General features: G+C 36.4%; 1 protein-coding gene across 2 annotated transcripts in view; it reads left to right on the top strand.

Moving 5' to 3' along the window:
* LOC149089836 (uncharacterized) overlaps positions 1-25646 on the top strand; it is a 201620-nt gene that overhangs the window by 125550 nt on the left and 50424 nt on the right. For both annotated transcript variants that reach the window (XM_089250598.1, XM_089250678.1), the window contains one exon: positions 9991-10046. The gene's annotated coding sequence lies outside the window, so the exon portion shown is untranslated. The remainder of the gene's footprint in view (positions 1-9990; positions 10047-25646) is intronic.

The following is a 25646-nucleotide window of genomic DNA, read 5'->3' as shown; positions in this document are numbered from 1 at the left end:
ATTGAGTATCCATCCCTTTGAGAAATGCAGTGTTATATGCAGACATGTCTGTCTGTATATATCATTCAACCGTACATTCATCTCGTGCACATTCTTCTACTGAATTTCTAATGAATCAGTACACGCATGAACGTATTGTGTGAGTGTATTTATATGAACGGCCCTAACATATTTGTGTTGTCAGAGTTGCGCATGTTTCGTGTTCTTGCTGGTGCTGCCGTCTGTGTTACATATTTGGAAGTAAATATGGTAAATGCTTGAATTTCACGTTGTGTAAGTATCATGTGTTGTGGGCTTTCCAGTTTTCCCTGCAGAAGGACTTTTTCATTGGGGATCGGGTCTCATTCGTTTGTCTAAGTTGGAAAACCGCAATAAAACTTACTTTAGCCGAGACCAACACTGTGTCGTCAACGAGGGCTCGAACCTGGATGTTTGCGATGGGAGTCCAGCACAATGCTCACACGACCGCACAGTGTCGGTTTCACTGCATATGCAAATGGGTATGGAATAAATGTATGCATACGCATTGCCATGTCTCCCTATAGGTCTCAGGAAAAATGTTTTTCTCCTTGATCTGAAATACATGCCAAGTTTGGCACACTTAAAGGCACTGGTTCTTTCTGCTGAGGGCTCTGAATAGTTATAATTCTTAGAACCACTCGGTCTTTTTTTTTTTGAGGAATGGATTCAGTGGAACGACCAATAGCGATTCAAGCGAAATCCATTCTATATGCACTGCGTAATAAAAATTTTCCAAAACAACGCGGATTCATCATCTACCTCATTTGTATTCACTTTCTTAATAATGAATCGAAATCTATTGATGCTTATGTAAGAAATAACGAATGCAAGGTGCATTGTGGCGCTTTTTTTTTTTTTTTTTCTACGTCGAGGGACCGATCTCGGGGAAATAAATATTTCTTTTCTCCCGGCGTCCTGGAGGCATTCCAGCTTCTTAATTGTGATCCCATTTTCATGCTAGAATAATCCAGATATCGAACCGTGTCCAAGATGAAAGAAGACTGGACGAAAGAAAAAGAAAGATGGAAAAAAAGAAATGAACAAATCGCTTTCCAATTATTACGAAATCCATCTTCGGGTATTAAAGCTTTTCCTCATAGTTTAAGATAAATCTTAGAATGATAACAAAAAAAGAGAGAGTTTTTTTTTAAATTTTATTTTCGAAAGTTCAATTTAAACTTTTGGGACACCGTCCCTATTGTGTGCGTGAGTGTGTGTGTATTCTTTTCTGTTCTTTTGGAGCGATTTCTTTGTGTTCAAGGAAATCGCTGGGGATGGTGTGTGTGTGCGCGCAACTCCCGCTCATTAGCGTGTGCGGAAGCTGTCATCTTCAGGGTCGAAAACTCGAGGTAACCTCCCGCGGGGTTCCAGAACCGTCGGTCATTAAGATTGTAGAGAGGAATTAATTGCTCATTAAAACCACTGCAAGTTCCGTAGAGAGTGTGACTGGCAATGCTCCCGGATTGGATAAGAGTTTTTTTTTGAGAGATTTGAATTTTCACTAAATACCTTCCCTCGATTCTCTTCTGAAAAAAAAAATAAAATACATTTTTTTGGCCTTTTGTTCAGTTAGCCGCTTTTTTTTCCCCGGAGGATTTTTCGTAAGCCAGTTTGTTAAATAATGGGCTTTATAGCTCTTAACGAATAAGCTTTTGTTGGGGGCAAAAATTAAACTATAAACTTTAGGCCGCAGCATTTTTCATTGTCTTATTAATTTTTTTTTAATGTTTACCCGGAGTGACTCCAAAAAGTCACTAACTTTATAATCTTGAAAAATTTCTCTGAATATTGCTTACGTCGAAATGTTGGAATCTTACTGGTTTGTATTAAACACGAATGACTTCATCCGATCAAAGAATCCGTTTTATTTTTCGGTTGAAACATCTAGATTTTCAGTTCTCGTTTCTGTGATGTACGAAATTTTTGATGGTTAACTGTTTTTTAAACAGGGTGTTTTCATTCCCAATGTCTCAAAGATCGTCGGTAAATTAATATATTTTCTATTAAACCAGGGGTACTTCAACATTTTCAGTTGTGCGGCATAATTCCGAGAATTGATAACTTTTCATTGGATATTGACTTAAAATAAACAATTGTGTTTTCCGTCTGTAGCCATGGGCTACTTTGATAGCTTGGTATAACGGGTTATAGGTGATAATGAAACGAAATAGTTGGTATTTTTGATTTTTTGTAAACTTTCAAAGAGCATATAATGATAGTTTAATCAAAATCCCAGTGTCGTCATTTTCCGATAGACTTGGATATTTACTATTCAGCAAAAACCCGTTTTTGTTCCCAGGAAGGTCCCAATTGCAATATTTACTGCTTAACTGAAATCACAAGAAAGAGTAAATAAAACTAGTGTTAACAGTAACATCGTTGGATTCTTACAATAGATCGTGTTTCAGGTTTCATGCTAATCGTTCCCAGCTCGCATTTTTAGTCAGTTGATAATCAGGTTATATTTGTGCGCGGGCCACATCAGCGTATTGTAGCCCCACATTCTACCCGCGGGTCTTGGGTTAGTTTTATAAATGTAGATAACTTCAGAATTAACTACAAAGTATGTGTGTGTAGTGGTTAACAAAAGTGATAACGAACGATGAGTTGGAATAATCTGAATGATCTGCGATTCTTCTGAAAGTTATGATACTATTGGGATGTCGTAAGTCAGTATTACACTATAAAAGTTTGATAAAAGATCTTTTTACAAAACTTGAAAAAAAAAACAACAACCAATAAGCTTATTGATTACATTCGCTCGAATGTAGCCGATGCACTTATCGGTTTAAAAAATTTGTAAAAGATCTTTTATCACACTTTTATAGTGTAATCCCGGCCTTAATGGAATAGGACATAGACGGTGATAGACTTGGAAGTCTGGGGGCACGATGATGATGATGATGATGTCAATTCATGTATATGTATATACATTAGATCAGTCGACTCCACCTTTGACGCTGGGGCGCCCCACACCCCCCCCCCCGTATATCCGCCCATGGAATAGGGGAAAGAAAATCTAAGAGTGAAACATTTAGTTAAGATGCTCACCGTTAGTTGGTGTGTGTGGGTGTGTATTTTATGAAAAATCTCTTAAATTTTTATGCACGATGGAGAGAGTGAAAGAACCATTTCTATTCTCATTTCCTTTCTAATATTAGTATGACTTAGGGTCTAAGGCGGATACAGGCTTCTCGAACGGGGGAGGGGGCGAATCACGGAGAGTATGCATTGTGAACATGGGAGGGGGTTGAATGTCCAACCCAAATTCCACCTTTGACAATAATATAATTTTTGACTATAAAATTAGGGGGGGGGGAAATCCCGTATGACTCCCTCTTTGTATTCGCCTACGTTGTGTTTGGCGAAACATTATTTGCTGGTAAAACTCTTTTACAAACGGTGATTCCACATGAAAAGCTTTGTAGGGATTTTTGGTTTTTATCGGGGCTTCGGAAATTCTCCCCATTGCTCTATTAAAACGCTTCTAGAGTATCATTAGATAGAACTACATCACGTCGAATTACTGTTACACAAATTTTAATTTCCATAGTTAAATAAAGTGTTAGAAAACGCTTTCGCACAGTGGCTCTTCGCTGTTAATGAATTCAACAATATGAGGATCATTGAAAAACCAAACCTATAGATACTTTTGAAAACTACTAACATTGTAATTTACATTGTGGAATACACCCCTCTTTCATGAAGTCAGTCGCAGAGATATTTTTCCACGTCTTATCACATTAATGACCCGAAGTGTCTCACTTTATACCAAATTAAATATTCATTCACATTGTATCATTCACATATTATACAGTTAGAATGTTCCCAAGACTGTCCTCATCAAGGGGTATTTCCTCAGTCCTCCTGATGCTGAGGAGTGGCATCGAAACCACGAAACTTCGATTGTCCGTGATTTGAGAGAAAGAGAGAGCGAATCTGTTCCTTTTATCTTGAAACGGTCCACACTTTCCGACCCATTAACAACCATCTCCGTGTGGGCGGAATTTCATTTCGTTTGTCATTTTTTACTGTTTTTAAACTATTCTCTCTCTCTCTCTTCTGAAACGATTCTCCAGCATTTCCATTTCAGTATGTGAGTGTGTCTTTCTCCGGATGTCCTTGAAAAGATGTCGTTTAAAGCACTTAATAATAATTCTTCTGCGAGTTATTTCCGTCGCTGACTGATTCTCTCTCTTTCTCCAGGGCAGGAGCTGCTTTTCTCTCTTTCTTAGTATGATAAGACGCGCGCTTTAATGGCATATTAAATTTTTAATGAGGAAGCTTGGAATAAAATGGATTTTCTTCTTCTCGGTATCCTCTGTTTATGTATATTTCTGTCTGCTGCTCATGGTCGCGCTTCTTTGTTTTTAGTCGTTTTTTTTTATAATGATAGGCTATTGTAATAATCGTTGCTTTATTCTCGTTTCGTAAAAAACCCGTTGTGTCAAACTTCGTGTACAGGTCTCGTCGGAAACCGAGGGTTTCTTTAGAATTGCTGAAGTTAGATATTTTTAGATATAAATAATATATGAGAATTTTATTCTCAATGTAAAATTATTCCGCGGGGGGGTTCTTTTTCCTGTTGAGGAAATTGTTGATCCTGCTTCAAGTATTTTCTAAATTTTAGTGAAACTTTTTTTTTTTTTTGTTCGTACAGCTGATCGATGAGGTAGTCGACTTTGCTGATTCTGGAATGCCAGAGTGATTTCTTTTTCCGGTATGAAACACTGTGCAATACCGGTACTTTTTTGTTTAATGTTATGAGTGCAGTGTTGTTTTAGTATTATGAGTGGTCAAAAAGAAAAAAAAAAGTGATATAGTATATACTATGTTATAGTTGAATATTCAAGGACCGAACACATCCCGCTTCATAATTATGTTGCAGAGTTAGCTTCCCATTATTATTTCCGTCAAAAACATGGTGTCGAACATTCAGAAACAAAAACAAGAAAACTCTCTGCATTTCAATACTGAAGCATATTTATTTATTTATGCAATATCGTCGGCGACGTGACGACGGTAAAAGACTGCTACAACATGGAGTCCCACATCGAGAGGTTAGCGCTTCAACTTCTCGGTGAGTATAGAAACAAATCTGCCGTCCGAAATCGGCATTAAATCGTAGGTCCCGGTCTAATTGCCAACAATTGCAGAAAATGACTTTGGTACGGCAAAAATGATTGATATGCAATATTATTGGCCTAGAGGTCTATACAAGCGTCTAGCAACAAACTTTTTCTATTTCCTCCTTCAGCCTCCGAAACGAATTCAGGCATGCGTGTGTACAGTTAACCTAATGTGAAGTTTATTTCTGAGGAATGGTTGTTATCTATATATATATATATAAAATTGGTTTTATGTGTGCGTGTTCTCTATACAAATCTACAATTTTATTGTCTCCAAATTTTGCATATGCAGTCGAATCCCGTTTTAACGCCGTCATAGCTAAGTGATTTCTCTGGTCCCTTGGAGTTCATTATAACCCAAACAGGCCTAGGATTAAAGATAGGCTACTTTAAAAGTTTGTCAGAGTAGGGAAAATGCCAGAATAGGGTAGAAAACTGTCGGCCAGCTATGGTTCCTGCTCATCAACAATCACTTTCGGAATGTTTATTTTGGTTCCCTAGCAATGCGGTTCAGACATGCATATGCATTTACAATGTATTGTCACTTCTTTAATGATGCCAGTATTATGTATACACCGATAGATGGCACCTTCATTTTCAACCCAACTCAATAACGGCAGTAAATTACAATATAGCGATATGGGCAGAGTTGGTGTTTGGTGAAGTAGTTTTATGAATAATAGTTTTATCCTTTATAATAGCTTGTAATTTTTTTCAATCCTCCCAACAATTCAAGAAAACCTGGGCAGCGCCGGGTATTATAGCTAGTACACTATGAAGCCGTACTGCCGTACCGGTCTCCCGAATTCAGAATATCACAACTTGGCATGTTATTTGCTGTTTGTATCATTCCTGAATTTTTAAAATGTTGGCGATCTAATTGCTCTCTGTAGCACGCGTGTATGTGTGGTTTTTTTTTTAAACGAGAGATTGGATTTTAAATGCTATCGGCGAGCAATACTAAGAGTCAACAAAATTATGTTAGCAGCTAACAGTGTTTCTCAAACTTTTTTCACCCACGGCTCTCTTGCTCAATTCGTGTTTTATCTGCGGTTCCAAAGATTGGTTTGGTAGATATTTTCCCATGAGAAGAAGCACTTCAAAGCACAAATAGGCACACATATCAATATCTCCACGACGCCCCTATGAGCTGCGATGCACAATTTGAGAAACAGTGAATAAGCTGAATCTCCCCGCATGGTTAATGCCCATATTTATCGACCAATTAAAGTTTTCTCTTTAGATGGCGATGACAATACCGGGATGCATCGAACTCGAACTCTGAAAAGCAGTTATTAAAGAACTAGGCATAACTCAAACACTCGGTTCACCTAACACTTCAGTTGAATCGCGAGAGCCTACAAACCTTATTAAAGATATAACAGTGTAATACATTTCTTTCCCTAATCCATTAAGCATCTTTGTGAAGCAACGATGCTGAATTGGCGAGCAATAAGTCTTGAGATAACCTCCTAAAACTTTTCTCGCAACGAATTATTGCTGTAATTCGTACTAATGGGAGCTAACAAAGTATGAGAGTATGCGACTTTTATTTTGCCAAATTTAGTAATCGAGTTTTATCGTTAGTTTCTACGGAAAAGAAACGGAAGAAGGTGGTAATTTTTTATTTTTCATTTTTGCTGATATCAATTGAGTGGAATCATTGATTAAAGATTGATTGCACCTTATCAGCTACACGATGCATTAACACCATTCTTGCTCAGCCCATTAGTCGTGGGCCAAATGTGGCTCTGGAGTCACTTGATGCGGCCCGTGACCTCAAAGCTGATTTTTTTTAAACCGGCACATTACCAGATCACCCTCCCCCCCCCAAAAAAAAAAATGTTGAACATGGGCACACCTTGCATTGAAGTGTTATAACAGCGAAAATTAAAGCACTGGTTAATATGGAGTTATTTAAAAATCGTTTTTTGCTATAAGGTGTGTTTCAGAACATATCGTTTCTTCCAATTGTAAGGGTGAGGTTTCATGGGAATTCAAACCGCGAAAAGAAGCAGTATCACCTCCCTTTTCCTCTTTTCTTAAAGAGATTTAAAAAAAATCTTGATATTGTCAGCGTTTTTTACTATTTGAAGCATTTTTTTTTGTCTCTCTCTCTCTCTTTTCTTCAAAGTTTGATGCGTTCTTGGTTTTTTTTTCGTAGAAAGAGAAGCCTCGTTGTTTTATGAAGCGCGAACCATTCAAAGAGTAAATTTGCTTCGGTTGAGAGATGTGAAGTGTTTCCGCTATTTTCTTGGCAACCGACCTTTTAGTTTATGCGCTCAAAACAGTGATAACAGTGGTGAGTGGTAAAGGCAACGTGGTAGATATCATTCCCCTAATGTGCAGCCACTACTACTACTTGTCTCTGGCATCAAGCTGTAAATAGCCAGAGAAACACAAAGATGGATTTTGAAGAGTTTCATTCTCTTTTGCATGTGTGTGGGTACTTAGGAGAGAGGAAAAAAAAGTCATGTTTTCTTTACTTTGTTGCCGGAAGAGCGATGGTCATTTTTTCTTTCCTTTTTTCTTCGTTTTAAGGAACGTGATATCTCGTTCGTCAATGCCCATCTGCGAATTATCGTGGCGGAAGATTCCAGACACGACTGCTTTTACCACTGCAGGTCAAAACATTATAAAAACATCAAGGGGGAGGGAGAGAAAGAGGGAGAGTACACACCATATTCAATGTATTTACATTTTTAATATCAATGATAGTATATCAGCGGATACCAACTAGCTTTCATTTAGAGCCAATTCTGAATATTTTGAAGTATTTTGTGCTTCTTTTTTTTTTAGCAAATAAATTCATTTCAGTTGAGAATATAAGTTATACAGAGGGGGGAGGGATATATAATCAAATTATAAAAATACATTTTAATGAAAGAGACAGTCAAGTCCCAACGTCCGTAGGCCAGCGGGATACGCACTCTGAAAAAAAAAAAGGAGTTGCAAATTACGATAGATACCATTGTTGACTTTGAATTTTGGAATTTTTATTATCCCGAGTTTCTAAATTTCCTTGAGTTATTTCTTGCATTTCTTCTGCCAATATTTCATTGTGAAATTATTTCGTGCATTCATTGTAAAATTGATTTCTTTTTTCATTTATTCCGAAATTATTTCTTCAATTGATTCTGAAATTGTCTCTTTCATTGATTCTGAAATTGTCTCTTTCATTGATTCTGAAATTGTCTCTTTCATTGATTCTGAAATTGTCTCTTTCATTGATTCTGAAATTGTCTCTTTCATTGATTCTGAAATTGTCTCTTTCATTGATTCTGAAATTGTCTCTTTCATTGATTCTGAAATTGTCTCTTTCATTGATTCTGAAATTGTCTCTTTCATTGATTCTGAAATTATTTTTTGAATTGATTCTGAAATTATTTTTTGAATTGATTCTGAAATTATTTTTTGAATTGATTCTGAAATTATTTTTTGAATTGATTCTGAAATTATTTTTTGAATTGATTTTAAAATTTTAACCAATTTCGAATAATTCTGGATGCCTTCTTGTTTTTTTTGAAATGAAATAAAATTAATTTATTTTCATTAATATTTTAAATTTTCGTAAATTCTGAAAATATTTCTTTCATTCATTTTCAAATAATTTCTTTCATTAATTCTAAATTTTAATGGTTATACTAATTCTAAATTTTAATGGTTATACTAATTCTAAATTTTAATGGTTATACTAATTCTAAATTTTAATGGTTATACTAATTCTAAATTTTAATGGTTATACTAATTCTAAATTTTAATGGTTATACTAATTCTAAATTTTAATGGTTATACTAATTCTAAATTTTAATGCCTATAATAATTCTAAATTTTGAGTAATTATGAATTTTTAATGTCTTTTTTGTTTTAGTGTGCCTTTGTATAAAATCTTGTAATTAAGTCTTTTTTGCCCTTTTTCGTGTCCTTTCCTCAGCTGGAATTTTGTTTGTTTCAATATATTGGCACAAGGGGCACCCAAAAAATATTTGAGGTGACGGGCCCTCCAACAGTTTAGGACGTCCCTAGTAAGAAACTGAACTGAACTATCAAAATGAAATAAGAATTCCCAGGGAACTGGTACTTGGTGAAGACTTTTGTCACACGAGACTATAGAATTATGTGTCTGGGAAGAGTGTCTAGAAACATTTAATATGGTCTAGCCAAAGAAATAGCGACGAAAAAAGCACAAAATAATTGTAGCATCTTTCATTTTGCAACTATATTGCCCGACACTTTCTGTCTACGCGAAAGACGCTTATCCTAGAAATATTGGGCGGTAGATGAGATAATCTTTGAATGAAATAAGTTATTCGACTCGTATCCGTACTTTCTCTCTATCGTTATTCATGTTCCTTTTTGAACGTATATTTTAATCGCGAAAAAAAAACCTCAGGAAGAAATAAAGATTTTCCATTTCAGAATCAGTTATTTTTCCATGTCGTCTAACCGATACGATATATTATATATTCTCCAACGTTTCACGCTACTATATCTACATTATGACGAAGTGATGAAAATATGGTACTTTATAACATACAAATATTCAAATTTATCCTCGAATTACCATTTTATCGCAAGATGAGGTGCTATGAGCATTTAATTGTGACAAGCTTCATTTCGGTAGAAACCAAGTTTAAGTTATTTCTTTTATTATCATGTAGTAAGCAGTATTTCGTGTATCCGTCCATGTAAATGATGCTTGAGATAAAATATTCCAAATTACGGTGAAATTTTTTCTGCCTTTGTGAATTCTAATTATTCTCGACGAATACGATATGGAAGTTGTGATGCTTACTCTAATGACATCGATCGCTCATTTAATTGTTTTTATTCTTTATAGTCTCGGATGTGTTCCCAAGGATTTTGTCTGAATGTTATGAAGTAGCAGAGACTTCCGTGAGTAGATGTTTTGATTTTTATTTATTTTACTTTACTGGATTTTACTCGATTTGAATGTGATTTTTGCACGTGCATAAATAAATGAATGAAAGAATTACAGGAATTCTTTCAAAAGTGATTTGTCTTCTGACGACGCTCGCTATAACGACCTCCCTTCGTTCCACAGAAAACGGAACACGAGGGAGTTATTATTTGGGAAAATAAGACAGAATATGGTAAGCAGGGTTTCCAGTGATGGCGCTTATTAACCATCGGGTTTTCTGTAGAAGTTACAACGCTTCATCTATGCTTTATACCCTTTCTTCGCCAAGCACCAGAAGTGAAGGTCAAACACACTCAACGACAGATACTTTTTTTTTTTCGTCTCTTGAAACAAAACGGGCGCTGAGTGTTGTGTTTGGTCGTTGTAATGGATCGAATGATTTTTATTAGTCGTTATATTGGATAAAATACGACATGGTGGTAATAGGAATATATTTGGGACCTGTTATACCGGTTGCTATGATGGAAGGGGCGCTAAAATGAACGGTCGTTTGAACGAGGATCGACTATTCAGAATCATGTAATTTTCTCTTCATGCAAACGAATAACATGAATTAATCTGCAATAAATAACAGCAAAAAAATCGTAGCAATTAATTAATTCTTTTTATTCGATATGATTTTTTGCACAAAATGCGTATTACAATTTTTAAACAGCTTAAAAATGTTTATTTATTTTTTAATTCACAGTACCCTCCCATAGGAGTTAAAATTCCTATAGTGAATAGGATAGTGAATCAAGTCACTAGACTCTGTAAAACTTCATGAAATTTAAACAAATTTTTATCTATTATGCGGTTTTCATCAAAATTCATGTCATAAAACTTGGATTTCTTTTTAGTTGCAAAAAGAAAAATTATTCCTTAATTTAGTTTATAGAAGATGCTTCCCCGAATGCAAATGAAATTACCTTTGCAAACTTTGTTATTATTATTTCATTGCCTTTCAGTTCGTCTATCCAAAAAGAAACACGTGTGTTTTTTTTTTTTTTTTTTCTAGTTTATTTCGCGGACTTGGTAGTGGTTTGTTCATTAGATAAAGTTTGGCACGCTTAATCGTGTAACGCATAAACCGATATTATCCGCTTATACGGATAAAATAATCGGTAATCTTTCATGGAGACAACGTTAAATTTCTCCGCCTAATATGATAGTTCCGAAATCTTTTCTCCGCTTAATAGAACAATAGAATTCACACGACAACTGTAAATACATATTAATAATTATTTACGTAATACTTTTATTGAATAAAACATTTGGAGTTTATAGAAAATAAGTAACCAGTTAAGAAGTATAAAAAAAGAAACCTTGACTTAGGGCCGTGTATTGTCCAAGCTGTCTCTAGTAGGCCTACATCGAATTATTTTTGTTATTATTTTTAGCCATAGGCTAAACGACGAACAAAAATAATTTAGAGAGCGCTAATCTCTATATTATTTAAATAATAGAGAGCACTAACTTTTACGATGAAACTAGAAATACAAAATTCTGCACAAATGCAGGGCTTCGTGACATGTATTGCGGTTGAAAAAATGAGAGTCAAAAAAACTGTTTTTGCAAGAAATTAAAAGTTGCCATATCTGAATTTCAAATTTAGTGTAATGATGAAATTTTCATACCATTGTGGTGTATTTTGTCAGTGCGGCGAAAATGTTTAATGTAGAGATATCGTCACAGCAAAACACAATTATACCATGCTAAGATTTGACATTGTCATTGAAAATACGGTTATTCATGGGCAGCAATTTGCAAAGTAGATGATATCATTATATCGCTTCAACATAAATTCATTGTGTATCGTTATTATGCGAAATGCCATTCCTGTTAAATGGGTTTAGGGCGGAAAAATAAGAAAACCATGGAAGCCGATGAAACTAATAAAGACAGCTTTCCCAAAACAGACAAATTACATGCACTTGATCATTTCGACGTTGATTCGCCCGCCGTTCCCTTTGTGCGAATTCCGTTTACGCTCCGTAACCAATTCTTCAGTAGGTTAGCTTGGGGTTATACATTCGAATTTTTCTTGTTCGAAAAGCGAGCAACAAATCGAAACTTTCTGGAAGAGGAAGGGTTGGGGGGTCCGTAACAGCGCAGACCCAAACACGTAATCTCTAACCCGATTCGATCCTTCCATTGGAGATGTGTGTCATTCTAGTTCTATTCCAAACACCAAAGCAATTTGGGATCGTGTCAAACCGTGTTTATAGAGCGAGATTGAAACGAAAATTCATCGTTCGGAGGGACTTTATCGGGACGGGGTTTATTCTCCTAAAACCAGAGGATAAATTGCCGCTCCGCCTCGATTCTTCGGTTGTTCTTCCAATATGTATTTATCAAATTCATCGCAGGCTTTTCACTGCCACCTCGTCTCCGCCGTATCTGAAATTTTCGTTGTTCTTATGGAGAGCTCTATAGATTTGCGTGGAGGTTCGGGTAAGTTTGAGCTTCGCGTTACCATCCTCTTTACCGATCATCAATTTTAGCTCCGGAGCTATGAGTATAAAGCTCCGCAATCCATCAGCACTAAGCCCGAGCTGAGAGAGAGAGAGAGAGGGAAAATATATAAAAAAATGTAGGAAGAGAATCCGTGAAGAGCTATCATCCAGTGTAAACATTTTCTCCCAATAGGGTAAATAAATCGAAGAGTAAAACAAAAGAACGGCGTTAGAGTGCGTACGTGTGTGTGTGTTCCAGGTGGTGAAGAAACCGATAAATCGAAGCTTTCAATCGGTCGGGTAATCGATCCCTTGTGACTTCATTGAATAAACTGCTTTCGGAATTCTGTCAGGAGCCCGGATTCGGGGTAACACGTTTTAATGACCGTTCAGCTGGCGCTATGTATGTGATTCGTGTGTTGGCGTTATTAGATGCTAGAGTTTTTATATTATATGGTTATTATTTCCGCCTGAAATTTATTGTTCCAGAAATAAAATTTAAAAAAATGAAGCATCATTTTCATTATGAATAAAATTGATTTTAGTTAATATTTTGATGTTCTTCTCTTCAACAAAGATGCTCAATCTTTTCGTGCCACCTCTTCTGTTAGTAAACGTGTGGAGTGCACACGCCAACTCCGGTCATATCACTACACAGCAATTTACTGTCGATCGAGTTGGGTCAGAAATCTTTCTCTCTAGAGAAAGTCATATTACACTTTTGTCATCGTGATTGGCAGAGGGGATTTCCGGGGCGAGAGCTTACTGAGGTGGCATCTATCGGTGGTCGCCACAGGTCCAATATGGGAAGAACTTATCTATGTCCTTCCCCAGAATCGAACCGGCGAACTTGACTGTAGCCCTCGTGGTGACCCCACCGGCGCCACATTGGTTGTCGGCTGAAGTTATTTTTCTGTGGTTTCCAAGTTCGAAGCGGTAATGCAAGCTGACCTCCCCGTTATGAAGTCTCGCCACAGAGAGCAACGGGTCTATAACGGTATAAATGTTCAATTATTACGCTTCACTCACATTTTGAAATATAGATGGCATCACTAAAAATTCACACACAACACTAGATACACACTGAGACTGTTAGGTACCCACACACATATATACTCACTTCCGACACTACTCAATCGACAGTAACTTGCCCATGGTGATAGGACCGGAGTTGTGCTAGAAAGAAAGAAAGACTTCATGGCTGTAGACGAGCATCTAGTGCCACTCACGCCTTCACTTACGTGATCTGGAACTGTGCAAGTTCGCTAAAGTGATCTGGAACTGGTTTCCACAGCAAAAAAAATTTCAAAGTGGACAAGCACCATTTAACCAAACAATAATATTGTGAACAATGAGACTTATTTCTTCTTTAAAAAATCAGATTCGAATTTGTGGGTCATGGGTTGAGTATTCATGTTCTAAAATGATAAATTAGGTCACTTCATTGACTGTAACCCATTGTGGGCTACATGAGTTATTCGGTAGCTCTTCGCAGTCCGGAATAAAAAATAAATGATTTGAGATTTTGCATTGAATATCATTTTAAATAATAATCAGGATCATCTTTTTTCTTGAAATCGACCTCCTGTTAGATTTTGACTTATAGACAAAACAAATCAGAGACTTTGACAAATCAAAGATATTAGACCCAGTTTAGATGAGATTTTATCAGATGAGCTCCATTAACTGGTTTAGCGCATATTGTTTTGGATGCTTTAAGATTATCATTCACCTTATAATTTTTGCACTTAAATCTCAACGTTACAACAATTTGACGGAAAAAAATCAATGTTATATGAAAATGTAGAGAATGATGGGCTTTTGTTGGCCATTGGCTTTCTCCTCTGCCTTGGATTATCAAAAGGATTGACCCGTTCAAGCTGGTTCAGAAAGTTGAATGCCAAGGCCCTATTCACGATAATTTAATTAAATAATAATAATTTGAACTTGTGCAGCTCTGATGAAAATTATTTATATATTTTTCAATTTTAATTTTAAAATCGTAAAAATAAAAATGTTATGTTATAGTAAAATGTCTACTCTTTCTCTCTCTCTCTCTCTCTCTATACAATAACATTTTTACTGTAATTATTTTAAAATATAATCACAGGAGGTAAAAAATTTCACCGCCTCTGACGTACCACGTACTGAGATCCCCGCAGAGGAGTTAACTGCTTGTTACTGAGGAGTTAACAGTTGGAACTGCTTGTGATCCTGGTCCGTTGTCGGTATTTCCTACCCTATAGAATTCGAGCCAAAGATAGAGCGTGTGTTTGACGGTGATTTGAAATGATCGATTTTCCAACTTCAAGGCCTAAATGTGAGCTAGTCTTATTTTCCGGAAAAGTCCAGAGAGAGCAGATCTCTAGTCTCTTCAATATATTCACTCAATCTGAAAGTTATTAATTTCCTAATTGAAAGATTGGTAGCAGCACCATCCGAATTGCATACGTGAACATATTTGGGACCAGAGTCATACGCACGGAAGGACACAGGCCTCCCCACCACAACAAAGACGATCAAAAATTAAAAATGTTTTTATATTTCTGTAATGTTCGTAGTGCTGTACACGGCATTGAATCTTTTCTTTACAGTAGTGCATCACAATTTCTACTCACAAAATTTCTGTGTCGAAATCGCAAAACATTTCTAGTGACAACATTTCTATCACAAAGCACAAAAAATTTCTATTACAAACATATTTTTATTTCTAACAAATTTTCATTCTTTTTCCTTTTAATATATTGTTTGTAATTGCATTTTTGATTGAGTTGCTGTATTTTTAAATATATCACATCCATATTTGTTATGTGCATTTTGCCTGTTGTGGCGTTGTATTTGTATTAATAGGGAATCCCCATCCTCAACGGCATGCTACGTGTATATCTCTTCCCTCCTATAGAAATTAAAACATTTCTATATTCTTCGTAGAATATTTCTATCCCCGATCACACAAATTCCTATCTTCTAAAATGTTTCTACTAGCGATCTCAAATTTCTATCCTTTGTGAAGTATTTCTATCCCCGATCACGAATTTGTGTCCTCTGTGAAATACTCCTATTCCAAAATAACCAATTTAATCTACAATTAACATCCTCATTGGCAAATTTCAAACTTTCATCCTTAATAAAAATTTCCATATCTCACGAAAAATCTCTATTCTTCCTTCAAATTTCTACCCTCAGAGAAAAAAGAGAAAAAAAAGAGCTTATATACACAAAAATTTATGGAATTCCACGAACTTATTACAATTATAAATATTTAGTCATAAAAAGGTCAGCTGTAGAAACCATCGATAATCAGCTAGGCAGTTTTAAAGAAGGAAGAAGCAAAAGAAGAATTACAGTTATGTAACTGAATCATATATTTAGTGTGTGCCAATCGACTTTCTCCATTTCTCCTCTACCGCTGTTGGCGGGTTCAAGGAAAAGATGAACAATTTGTAATGAATATTCCCTACAGGGAAAATTATAACTGCAGTGATTGTCCTTTTCGACCTTTATCATCAAACGAAGGATAAAAGGATCCAAAATGAGGAAGTTGCATGATGAGAACCATGAAATCAATCTATGACCGAATAAGATAGATCGATATGGGGGGAAAAAAGCGCAAAAAAAAAAAAAAAAAATCCCAGATTTTTTTTAAGGAAAAGTTGCAATTAAATCTGAGGACATATTCATTTCCCTGAGTTTTATATTCTTATTTTATTTTTACAAAACTAGCAAAATTCCGGTTTTGCTAGTTTTGCAAAAACAAATTTAATTCTTCTCGTCGCTGCCTAGTGACTTACAAACTGTAAAACGTAGAGCCCTGTATGTATGCTATATATATATATCTCTAGGAAATAAATAGTTTTCACTACTAAAATGTCAACCTATGTGTAACACAGACAGTGCATAATTAATATTCATCACGACTTGCGTTGCAACTGTAACGCAACATTAGCATCCTTTTAACCGTTCAGGTGTACTCCGAGCTACAAACGGCGCTCTTATTGAAATGTGTGTTAGTTTCATGTAAAAAAAAGGCGCAAATCGTTATAAACATTAATTACGTACTGTTTGTGTTGTACATTTTATGTAATGTGTCGAGTTTTTCGTGATACGGTGCTATCTGTGAGAGAGCGTTTTGGGATTTTTTTTTTGATTCATCAAAAAACTCTAGGCCATGATGAGTGGAAACTTTAGTGGGACCCGCACCTTTTTATGTCGATTGCTTTTTTTTAAATTTTTGAAATGTGTCCAGGACCCGGGTTACTAACTCGATGAAAAACTATTTCCGTCCACGAAATGTATAGTCACAGTTTCTGTGAAAATCAGTGGAAATATCAGTAGAGATATGTATAAGTAAAATTGATTTCCTGTGTGTGTGTTCTCTACACAAATCTACACTTTTGAATCAATCGTCGCCAGTTTGTATATGTACCAAACAAGATTGAACGATAGGCTACCTTAAAAAGTTCGTCAGAGCAGGGCAAATGCTCAAAATTGGCGAAAAACTGTCGGGAAACAATGGTTCCTGAGCCTTAACAATCACTTTCGGAATGCTTACTTTGGATACCGTGTTTCCCTAGCAATGCGTTTCAGACATGTACAGTATATGCCTTTGCTATGGTTTGTCACTTCTTTAATGCTGCCAGTATATATTATAGTTTATCCCTTTATAATGGTTTGTTACTTTCAATCCTCCCAGCAATTGAAGAAAACCCGGGCAGCGCTGGGCATTATAGATATTACTATTAAAAAAAAGCGATATAATGTTTGATTTATTACGTATAACAATGTTAAATTTTTTTAAAAAGAATTAAATGTAAATACGGTATGTGAATTTAAAAAAAATTAATACCTTATTTGTGTGAATTGTTCACAAAATTCCACGATTCTTGCCAAACGGTGGACAAAAATTCTTGACCGTGTTGTCGATCTAAATTACCTTTTTTCTAACTAATCATCCTTTTTGAAAATTTGAATATTTTATGTCACTGAAATTTATTGATATAGCTCGCAGATATGATTTTGAGCTCTATTTTTTTTTTTAACTTTGAACACCCACACTCCACTATGTATTTCCATCTGTGAAGATTTTAAAGGTAAATAATTTATTCTAAGCATGTCAGAAATAAAATATTGCATTTATTTCACATTTTTCCATACAATTTTGCTTTTGCGGTATTAATAGTCGGATCTTTCTTACCCCTGGGGACTGAAAGTATAACACTGTATCCGCATTTAGTGGAATTGGTTCATTGAATTATCAAGTTATACAAATATATTCTTTAACATGGAAATTTTTTTGCAATGCCTGCGTCAAATGTTTTGTGCAAATAGGTGGAGGAAAATATTAAATTCAAAAATTCAGCATTTCGTTTCCTAAAACAAAAAAATGTTATTTATATTTACATTGTGTTTGAAGATTTCGAACTGAGAATAAGTATCTAGTTACGTAGTTTTGCTACTAAAAAGGTATTTACTCATCATTATTCTGTCCACATATGTATCTGTGGTCAGCTATGATTTCTAAAGGAACCAATGAATGAATGAACATCAGAACTTTGCCACTGAACTTATTCCGTTGCCGAGATCTCTTCCAGCCCAGCTTCCTAAAGGAACCAGAAGAACAATTTTTTTTTTAATTATTATTTTTGCTGTATTTAAGATTACTTTTCCTGACAATACAGTACGTGGAATCGAACTTAGACCCTAAAATAAATTATCTAATAGGTTTTTATCTTCTTATCCATGTTCCAATTGAAAAAGGTGTAGGAAGTGGGGGTATTTTTCATTATTACTATTTTAATTTGAAAGAAGTGTTTGAAACGTGAAATTTGTATTTTTATACAGTTTGGATTTTTTTTCAGCACATTGATAAATGTATGGTATTTACAGATGAATATCATGTGTAAGAAAAAAACATATTTATTAAAAAACAGATATTTAACGGGTAATACGGAATAGTCGCTGTAGTGGTCGAGTGGTCATAGTGACGGTCCCACAAGTACCTGTGTTGGAATCCCATCAGTGTCACAGTGATGGCGCTAATGTAAGCCGATCTCCCCTTTAAAAAATCTTGCCACAGATAACAACAGGCCTACAGCGGTGCAAATAATAACCATTGCACTTCACTGATAGAAAAACTGATAGCAGATGGTAGCACTACAGCAAGCATTACACAGAAACAAACTTCATGTTGTATTCACAGCACATACACGTGCATTTTCCAGCATAGCCCAAATCGTCTTTGACCATTTGCTTATCTCTTCATTGAGGCAGAGAGACGGGCCGTAATCTGGTTGGGAGAAGGAATTAATATAGAATTGGGAGTTAAAAATGAAGAAATCTAGTTCAAGTCTATGGCGATTAAATATAAATTTATCACTCTTACAGTTGGCAGCTATACCTAGATAAAGACGGAGGATATCCGATATTCCATATTACCCGACTATTTCATAATCTCTGCACTTCCTATATATTAGAATTTCTTTGAAAATATTCATTTGCTTGTCATATTTTCCTCAAACGTTTTCATTCTACGAAAGAAAGAGCTATTCTCTCTCATGTAGAAGCCTAAACTCATACCATAACCATCAGATGCAAACTTGTACTACCAACATTAATTTCTGCAAGCATATCTATCATTAGGATGACTTCAGTCCCTGTTTCGGTGACGGTATCATCACTCATTAGTATCAAAGAAGTATATTGGAACGCCGATCACGAAAAAAAAAAAAAAACTATGAGAAGGCATGTATTGATGTGACAGTACATTCTTCTTTATTTTCATTACTCATACAGAAGAGAAGAAAAATATTTATTCGGTGCTCATGTGTACCTGTGGTCAGCAACGATTCCCAAAGGACACAATGGAACCAGAAGAACAATCCATCTTTTCTTTATATTATTTTTGCTCTGTTTCTTTTCTCTCTCTCTCTCTCGACGAGCACTATAGTAAATACATCGTTAGGTCACTCGGATTGTTATAGTTGCACAATTTCTCCTTAACCGGCATTTTTCCTCGGACACGAGAAGTTGTGGGGGAAAAGTACAGTAGTATTATAACCCATTGGCCATATAAAGCAATAATCCTATATATTTTTTCCCTTTTCTTCTCCTTCTCTTCACCTTCAAGGATTAATCCATCCCCCCCCCACCCGCTTTTTTTTTTGCCCCTTCAATCATTTCTGCCTATTGTTGGATGTGGGAATTTTTCTTTTGGTTTTTCTCTTCTTCTTCGGTACACCCTCCTGCCGGTCAGTTTCCGGAGCCTAAATGCACTGACCGTTCGTTCCGTAGCTGTAGTCGGCCGTATGAAGGGTGGCTATTTGCAGTGATTGCGTTTCTGGACCGTGTTATCGATTTGATGAAAGACTTCATAGCCGGAGTTGAGCTCTAGGATTATTTGCTTTGGGGTTTTGGGATATTATTTACCCTCCTTGGGTTCCAAGAATATATATATATATATATATATAGCTTTTTTTTTGTTATTATTCATTCTTTCTTCTTCCATGGATCATCCTTGACTAAGCCCCGTATTTCCAATCACAGCTTTTTATTGGTGGCACTCGTCGTCTCGGCTCCCACCCCGAACCATTCCGTATCGCCATTGCTTTTCTTCTCCTACCTTTCTGTGTAATGAGTCTGCCAATCGTTATGTTTGCATTGGAATTGCAAGTCATAACGTGTGTTTATATATGTAGGCGCTGATAGACTGGTATTTATCTGTGTATAGTTTGGGATGGAGCTTAGCTTTCTGGTGCTGTGTGCTTTATTGTTCTTGTAGTAGATCGATAATGAGCGAATCTCGTTGTCCCGTCGACAATCTGACCGTATCCGGTCAAGAAAATGAGGAAAACTGATATGCTCAGTGATATCGATATTGACAGTCTGAAGCTTATCTTTATGAGTAGGTATGTACACAATTGGTATTATTTTGTTGCGAGGAGATACGAAGAGAACCTATGTTAGCCAGTTATGTTTTCAAATTGAGGAATATTTCATAATAAAATATCTAATCAACATTCCAAACAGATACTTTTTCATTGCCACATTTCAATTCGGCTACTTTTCTGCATAATTGCCATTGATGTCGAACCATTTGTTTTAGAATGAGACAAGTTTTTGTATCCTTATGTGATAGGATATGCCTCTGCATATGAATACTACTGAATTGTTCCTCTGTTTGGAAATGCATGCTGGTGAAAAACCCTTTTAGGTGTTTTCCCGTGAGAATTTATGACAAAATCGGCAACAATATAAACAATGCTGAGTATTTATAAAAGAATAAATTTTTTCACTGCTGGTGTCATGATGATTGAATAATTCTTGGTTAAGGAGCCTGTGAAGTTCAATGAAATTTGACTTCCGGGCGTTTCCTCCATATCGGCGGAGGTTATTCTAAGTTGTGGTGAGCCCATAGTGTGCTAGTCTGTGATCATTTGCAATGTCCATAAGATCGGAACTACATCTACCCGATAAAATACTTCATGAAAGTCGATGAAATTGCTTTCGCACCCGTCACTACTCGAGATGTGCACCGCAGATATAAACGAAACGCCTGGCAAATCAAATTCAATCAGATGCGGGTTGTTTGCCTGGGACTATCTTCTCATAATGCTGCACAATGGAAATTTGGAAAATTGGCGAAGATCTACGAAACTTCGTCGTTAGATGCTGCCTGCAAAGTTTTGTTGTTTGACGACAAATGGAAGTTATACGCTTTTAGTAAAACACAAGCTCTGATGAAATGCCCTGGAGCAATTTTTTCCACTTCTCATATGGTCCAAACCTGGCACAAACCACGTCATCTTGTTCACGGGAAGGGTCCTTATCCGACAAACGTTTCCAATCCGAAGAAATGGATACAACGATTCAGGCAGGAATCGTCAACTTATCAGGTGGTACTTATTACTCTGAGAATTACTCGCCGCTGTGGTGGTCGAGTGGTTATAGTGACGGACTCGCGATGCGAGGATCCGGGTTCGAACCCCACAGTGTTGGTCGGCTGAAGTTGGTTTTCTGTGGTTCCCAACTTCAAGGCGCAAATGCGAGCCGATCTCCCCGTTAAAAAGTCTCGCCACAGAGAGCAACAGTCCTACAACGATAAATCATTCAATCATAACACTTCACTCATAGTTAGAAAAACTGGTGGCAGATGGCAGTCCTACACATAACAAGCATTACAGAGAAACAAAAAACTTCACGTCAGGTTTCACTACACGTACACGCACTTTCCCGCATGTACCGATTCGTTGGGGGTTCCGCGGGGGGGGGGGGGGTGCATGTGTGGTGTAGCAGTAGTAGGTAGGGCCTCCAAAAAATGGCTCGGGGATCCATGATGTTCTTAAGTCAGCCACCTCGTTGGGCAATTTGCCTGTTGTGGCATTGTATTTGTATTGTATTGTATTGAATAATCTGAATTTATTACGTATTAATTCAGATTATTATTATTATTTGTTAACCGCAATTTAAGAATCTGAAGCATTCAGTACCAAGAACCTCCCTTATCAAAAAAGGTCTGAGTTTATTCCAGATAAGAGTCTTCAAGAGGAAAGCTGCGAAAGAGCCAAAACAAAAGGTCTTCAAACGCAATATAGAGGTAGAAAGAAGTTTAAGAAATTTTCTGGTTTGATCAGCTCAGTTTTAAACAAATCTAACAAAAAGTAGCTCGCAAATTATTTGCACTATTTCTTTGGTATAACTGATCTCACCCTCCCAGCTCTCACCTAACTTTTCAAAACACATGATCACGTGTAAAAATCATTTTTATCATTCTGGGTGGCTTCAGATATGAGAAATTTTGAAAAAAAAAAAAGAATGTTTTTAATTAAACGGTTCATTCTTTAAGTATTTTTATCTATTTGGAATCATTAGTTTTTTTTAAAATAAACTTGATTTTTTAAACATAAATTGAAATGTATTTTCTTGTTTTCATGCTTGTACATTTTCACAATAACACGCACAAAAAAGGAGCTTTGGTACATTTGAATGGGTTCGCGAAAAAGTCATTCTCCCGAAGGGGGATATTTTTTTATTTAAAAAATTAAAACAGTTAAATTTTTTTGTCGATAGAGGACACTGCATGGAAGAAAATCACTGGAAATATACAAATGCTATAAAATACATGGTTAAAAATTTACAGCTTCTTTCTGAACTTTCCTGTTATTGGTGCTTACCTAAGGTTTCATTGTTATGCCGACATTGGTGGATGAAGCACTGTTGGGAAGTTGTTTCACCTCAGCCACGAATGGCCTGTTCAAGATTTACAGAAGTTTCGTACACAAAAAGATTGAAGAAAGGTTCAGGTCCAATCACCCCGTGCGGTAGACCTTCTATTGAGAAAAATTTGAACTAATTCTTTTTTGGACCAAAAAATATCTCTCTTCTCGCGAATAAAGTTTTAGCCAAAACCACATTCAAATATACTATTTTCTCCACTTTGGTGAATTTTTAAAATGTTTACGAATTTATGGAATACCTACTTAATATACTGAAGAGAACCTGAATGATTAATATTCTTGACTTAAAAATTTGTATTTCCATTTATTACTTAATCAGAGAAACTGGTTAGATATGATTAGGAAAAATTTTCTGAAGCTTTACTCTTAATGCGGTTACAGTTTCACGTTAATGTGACGATAATCATTTTCCACGGGTGTTAATTTGAAGTTATGCAGCGAGAGTGAGTTTTCTCGGTGTCCAACCGTGTTGTCTATCCATCCGTTAGCAATGTCGAGCGAAGCCTGGATGGTCCGTCTGTCTCACAGAGTAATCGTTTCCAGAAAGCAAGGAAAAAAAAAAAGGAGGTAAAAGAAATAAAGAGAGCGAGAGGTGCCTAAAAGTGAAATTCGTTTTCCGTGGAAAAATTCCGTCAAAACATCAATCCATCATCTGTGAGTTTCCGGCGCTGAAAGTCTTTATGTTGGTGGGAAAAGGGAATCAGAGGAACAGATTGGTGGTGGTGCGAAGGAATGGTGCAGTTTATGAGAGAGCGCTCGTGAGAATCGGTGGAAGGGAGAGACGGGCGGGCAGTTCTCCTCTCACTTGGAAAAGTGTCTGCAAAGTCATTTGAGCCTTTTTAAGAGAAAAATAAGGACTTTGGACGCCCTACGCTGCCACCTCTACTCTTACACGGCGTTAGTGTAAATGTGTAGGGGAAGAGGAACCGTGTCATGACTGGGGGAACCTGATGGAGAAAAAGTTTTAGTGTGCTACAGAAATATCAAAAATGCGTTTCTGGATGTTAGAAGAGAGGGGGCTGGGGGATGGTCCATGACTTCCAGGAAGCCTTTCTACTCTCTCCTGTGAAAACAGTCATGAGGAGAAATTCCTCTCGTATCTTTATTTTCTTCGTTTGCCATAAGCAAAGCCATTACTAATGGTCTCGAAGACTTCTTGAACCGGGAAAAGTTTCGAGATTTCGAGTTCGTGAGAATAAATTATCCATCTTGGTTCATCTGCCTGTGATTTCATTATTGAACTGGTCCTCAGGGTTGTCTTTGCAGGCCAGGATTTTTCACGAGGTCACTATAGTAAATTTATAATGTAAAATTGACAATAATAAAAGTTCATATCCGGACCCTAGCGCTGGAGGCCCGTTAGCTTTTTCCGTGTAATACTCTAACGAGTAGACCTCGAAACAGTGAAAATAGTTATACTGTATTACCTATAGTGAAGGTAGTGCATTTATGAATAATAAATTCGCAAAGCTATCGTAGCTTAAATTTGAGGAAAAAGTGTTATTAGTCCAAGCGAGGGCTGTCTCAACGAGTACGGTAGAGGAAGAATACAAAGTTGGGGACTTGCAGTGTGGGCATTCCAGCAATGTCTGCAAAAACATGAGAACTCTGAACTTGATAATTCCCATGCGCCAGACAAGGTTGATCGTTTAGTATAGGCCAGTACCTACTCTCTCAAAATGTTTTCCTTTTTTTTTTAATCCCAACTTTGTAGCATATATTTTCCATTAATTTCAAATATTTCATTCAATAAAAACATGATACACATAGTGATCGATGTGTATGAGCAGTTGACGTGTGAAGCGTAGTGTTGTTCAATTAAGCGGAGAAAAATCGTGAAATTTTCATATTAAGCGCGGGGGGTGAGAAGATTTTATCCATTTGATCGGAGTATCCGTTTATCCGATATAGCGGACCCGAGTGTACCTACACAAAGCTTAATTAGAATTACTCACTCAAAGTAGCTTATTAAAAAATAACAGAAATTCATTGTGAATACACTACATAATTTCATGATCATCGTTCATGAAATTCGCGTAATTTCATCAACACCATCAACAGGGGCCATCTGTTTCCATAATAGCATTTTAAGCATGGGTTAATCAGCTCACAGTAATATTTTCGCAGATATTCAAATGATTTTCTTAAGCTATTGATGTTTTCATGTACAACAGTTGGCGCTGTCAACCCCTTTCCAGTCCAAAGACGTGGTTTTTTTTCTTCTTTTTTTTTAATGTTTTCCCCGTTAGCCTGGTTCACCATTTCCAAACATTCCATTATTTAATAATGGAAAACAATTCGAGTCAACTTGACAAATTACTGCGAAGAGTTAAATAATTTTCTGGGTATTTACGTAAGCGGTCTCCGGAGTTTTTAACACTTAACCATAACCTTTGAGGGAAGTCCCCAGTGGTTTTTCCACAGTGAATTAAATGTTGTCTCCTAGAAATAACGTGGCAGGTACGTAATACTGTACTTCGGAAAGTGCAGACAGTTAGAGACAATCCAGTGACTATCTCTTCTCAAGAGGATATAGACCCACTTCCTCTCTCAACACAAAAATATATATATATATCTTTGGCCTCCCGTATTTGAACTACCACAAGAAAAAGAAGAGAACCCACTGTGATTTCCCAGGGGTTGTTTGGACCAGTAGTGAATTCCCGGCACAATAGCCTCTTTTCTCTCCTGTGTATCACTTGAAGAGAGGGACAAAGATGGGGATGTACTATGCACCCAGGTGTATAGGGAACGGGGGTGCTACAAGGGTGTCTCCGTGGCGTATATTTCAAGGGCTATTGCCCTCTTTTTTTTTTTACTAGATTCGTGTAACCGCACAGAAGCTGAAGAAAAAACACGTTCGAAAAAATCCCTTTCCTATTTTTTC

Source organism: Pholcus phalangioides, unplaced genomic scaffold (genome assembly GCF_987345545.1).
Source record: "Pholcus phalangioides strain wild (caught in Gottingen) unplaced genomic scaffold, Ppha-v1.0 ptg000001l_1, whole genome shotgun sequence".
Taxonomy (NCBI): Eukaryota; Metazoa; Arthropoda; class Arachnida; order Araneae; family Pholcidae; genus Pholcus; species Pholcus phalangioides.
Note: the sequence above shows the minus strand (reverse complement) of the source record. Positions and strands in the feature narration are given on the sequence as shown.